This window comes from Thunnus albacares, chromosome 5 (assembly GCF_914725855.1).
Source record: "Thunnus albacares chromosome 5, fThuAlb1.1, whole genome shotgun sequence".
Taxonomy (NCBI): Eukaryota; Metazoa; Chordata; class Actinopteri; order Scombriformes; family Scombridae; genus Thunnus; species Thunnus albacares.
In genome coordinates, this window is record NC_058110.1 from 31,410,580 (window position 1) to 31,414,927 (window position 4,348).

Genomic DNA, 4,348 nt, shown 5'->3' on the forward strand with positions numbered 1-4,348 from the left:
CATTCACTCCCTGTCCTTCTTGTCCTTTTTTTCCCCCCATCATACTGTCTTTCTTTCTCTGCTTTCTCCTTCTCTCTCCATCTCTGTTTTTTCTACCTCTCTCTTCCTCTCTCGCTTGTATCATTAGCTGATTACTCATCCATCAACATGAATTACGGAACAGCAGAAGCCAAAGGATAAAGATGCATTTGCTCCGCTCATCATTCAACCTGTGTGTGTGTGTGTATGTTGTAATTCTCCTCATACAATATTCAGGTTGTTGATGTCTCAAGGCTGGCAATGAAACAGATACACACTCACACAAACACACTTACTCACGCAAACACGATTTACTACATGCTTCATTATGTGATGGATCACCTCTCACCTAAATTAGCAATGAAAGCCAAAGGCTGCATAAACAAATGCACACACACACACACACACACACACACACAAACGGACATTCACACACACATTCTGTCTCTCACCTTATCTCAGCAGTCGAGACGGTGAGATAAAGAGCGAGAATCAGAGTCAGATTAGGAGTGAAACATCTAAAATCAATTGGGGGATTAAATGGAGACAAATGTGGGTGTTTCTGTTCCACTAATTACAACTTTACCACAACATGTAGCCATGTGATCAGATTTAAATTTGAAATGACAACCTACAGCTTTTGGACTTGCTTCAGATAAGACTAACAAAACTATTTTTTAGGTCTGTAAATTGTTTATGTTTCATCAAATGTTTGTCACAGTAACACCATTAACACCTATAGTATAAACTTACACATACATTGTATTTAGATCAGGATTTCTGTGGTTTAAAATTTGACAAGCAGTTGTAGAGTCAATGTAAAATCTCACGCAGGAAGTACTTAGTTGCAACCCTGCAATGAAAAATCTTTCAGTATTCAGTTATTTTCCAGTATGCTCAGTGTGCTCGTTTGACTGTTAAATTGTTTCAGATATTTTCTGTCGTCTGACTCAACCCAGACAAAATTGACTTCACTGAACTGTTAGACTAAACACAGTCAGTTCAGTCAAGTTTTCACAATCCATTCACCTGAGATAAACACTCCATATACAGACAGTCTATGAGTGTCATGAGCTAGCTACAGCTAACGTAGCATCAGTGAACTTTTGGTGAATAAACAAAGACCACTAAAACACTCAAGCAGTCAAATTTGTGCCAATGAAGAAAAATAGCAAAAATTCACTTGTTAGTTTGGTCTCCTCTGCTCATCTCTAACCTGAAGCACAGATTTTTTTGTTTTTTTTTAAGGACTACTTTCATCTCTATCCCCCCTTACGATTATAAATCCAATATGGCTGCCTCAAGTGAACAGAAAGTTGAGATAGACAGACGGAGCTGGAGCACAAAGGCCATGAATCATAACCTCATTATTTCGTACTGAATAAATTAAATAGAGGGTAATTTATATCCCCATGAATATTTCATACTCTACCTGTGCCCCGTGCTCTGTTATTCCTAACTCACCTTGTCTCCTCACAGCTCTCTCTCTCGAGCTCTGTCTCTCTTTCAGCTGTCACTGTCTTACTTCTCTTTCATTTTTCATTTTTTCCCTTTTTTCCTCTCTCTTTCTTTGCTGTTTCATCATCTCTGTCACTGTTGGATTGATATGGTCTCTCCTCGTTTCTCATCACATCCAGACCAGGAGGTAGAGCTGCAGTCCTACATGCTTCTCTGAGCTTCCATTAGAGCAGTTACCCACCCAAAACCCCACAGAGGCTGCGTCTGTCCCCCGATCACTTAAATCAATTACATGTAAAGTAAACAGAAGAGGAGTTATGCATAAAAATCTAATAAAAATTAACACCACCACTGCAATAACACAACAGAATAGGATGATTAAATGTGGACTCTTAAATATCACATCTCTGTCATCTACAGCCCTATTAATAAACAATTTAATATCTGATTATCATATCGATTTATTCTGTTTTACTGAAATCTTGCTGTGTCATGAAGAATATGTCCATTCCTCTCAGTCATATTAATACTCACATTCCTCGAGACACCGGCTGAGGAGGTGGATTTGCAGCCATTTTCAGCTCAACAACTCTAGACCTAAACTTAATTATACTTAATCTTTCACATCCAACCTGGAAAACTTTATGGCCAGATTTATTTCTTATACTGTACCGTCTTCCTGGCCTGTAATTTCAATTTTTATCTGGATTACCAGAGTTTTTTTTATTTATTTTTTTTTATTAATCAAACTTAGTCTTTGGTACAGATAAAGTAATTATAAAAGGTGATTTTAATATTCATGTGGATGTCGATAATGAAAGCCTTCGCTCTGCGTTTATCTTATTATTAGACTCGATTGGCTTCTCTTAGAGTGTAAATAAACCAACTCATTGTCTTAACCAGACCCTCGACCTTATTCTGACACGTCATCAAAACTGAACATTTAATAGTCTTTCCACAAAATTTTGTTATGGTCCTGTCCCAGTCTCGCTCTATGTCCCTCCACCAGTCCACCAGATGCCCTTAGACTTTTTTCCTGTTTGTTGAACTGGACTGAGTGGGAGAAGGAGAGATAAATTCCAGATTATATTTAAGGACCACTGCTCTTTGCAGTAGTAATGGATCGTAGTTGATCTATGATTCATACGGATCGCCCTCCACGGTTCGGCTCGCATGTGAACCGCAAATTAATTGCAAAATTTAAAAAATTAAATAAACCGCTCTAAGTACAAGTCACGGACAGACAGCGCGTCGCTAACAGGGATTTTGAAGAGCAACAACCAAACCAGCATCTAACGGGTCCTTAATGACATCTGCAGGTATGTTTACATGATGTTTAATGTGAGCAGCTAATTAGCTATCTAGCTGCTGACTGATGTTAGCGGTGCACTTTTCCCTGGTGAATGTTTGTTTGGTGGCTCGTTCAACAAGCTGCAGGACAAGACGTGTGTTCATGTTTGTAAATTAGTTGTGATGATGTGGACACAGACTATTGTTTCATTCACTACATTGTTTAAAAGAGGAAGGTATCAGGCCTCATATTGCATTTTAATTTAACAATTGAGCATTGAATATTTTCTATATATTTTAAGATTTTATTTAAACATTGGACATCTTGAATGTTGTTTTCATTTAAGACCATGGGCAAAAGTTCCATGCTGTAAGTGTCCAATCCATGACTCAAACCCGTGATTCGATCTGAACCGTGTGTTTTGTGATCCGTTGCACCCCTACTTTGCAGTGAACCTTTGTACAGTCATTTAACTTCCCAGCTCGTGATACATATGCTACTGGAAGAGCAAACAGAAGTGAAAGCTGAAATACTTCCACCTGGTTTAGTATGAGAATGACTGTTAAGTTACCAGCTTGTTTTGGGAATGTGTTTCAGGCTGGTTTAACGGAGTTGGTTATGTATCAGTTTTTGGATAATAGAACAGATCTGTGTTTTGGACTATGAGTTTACATGTCTCTCAGTTTATCTTGCAGCCCACTTAGCACTGTAGCACAGAGTGTTTGCATTTGGCCTGCTTGCATTTAAGGGTTTCTTGAACCTACTTATTGTGTTTTTTTGGATTTTTGGTTTTCTGTTTGCTCTGTGTTTCCCTCCTGTGTTTTTGTGCTTGCTTTGTCCTTCACACCTGCCTTGCATTCAGTCTCATTAGCCCTGCCCTGCTCTCTGTGTCTTCCCCAGCCAATCAGCTCCCAACCTGCCCTTGTGTCTTGCCCACCTGTTCCTTGTTGTTTCATTAGTTCAGTTTGTATTTAAGTCCTGGGGCCTGTTTCAGAAAGCAGGTTTAGTGAAAACTCTGAGTTTGTTCACTGTGAGATGAGGGAAACTTTGGGTTTTCAGTTTCAGAAAGAGAACTAACTTAAACTTCCACAGTAACTGACTCCAAGAAGCTTAACTGCTCGCTGGCAGGTTTTCTTCAACAAACCCTAAGTTTCTCTCTGTCTCCTCCGTCTTACAGAGCCAGACATGCTGTTTCATTTCCTCATTCATTCATTCAGTCTTTAAAGTGCATTCATTAGCATTAGCGGAGGTTTACTATATTAGTTTAGGTGCTCAAGGACTTTCTAAAGTTACCGCTTTTATGTGCATCAGTCATTTCTTTGAACAGCTTTTTTCTCCTCTCACATTCAGATATTACACAGCGTGAATTCATCCTCAGCTCAGAATGAAACCTCTGCATGTCCTGTTATAACACTGACTCTGTGCACAAGACCGCTGTCAGTTTGTTAGAGCAGCTCCTGCACTGAAATCTTTATTGAACATAAGGTGAAATTTCAGTTTAAATTTTAAACAATCAGTATGAAGCTTTAGACACGTGGGATCAATAATTGGTTATCTCTATCACTCATGATGTGATTGGTC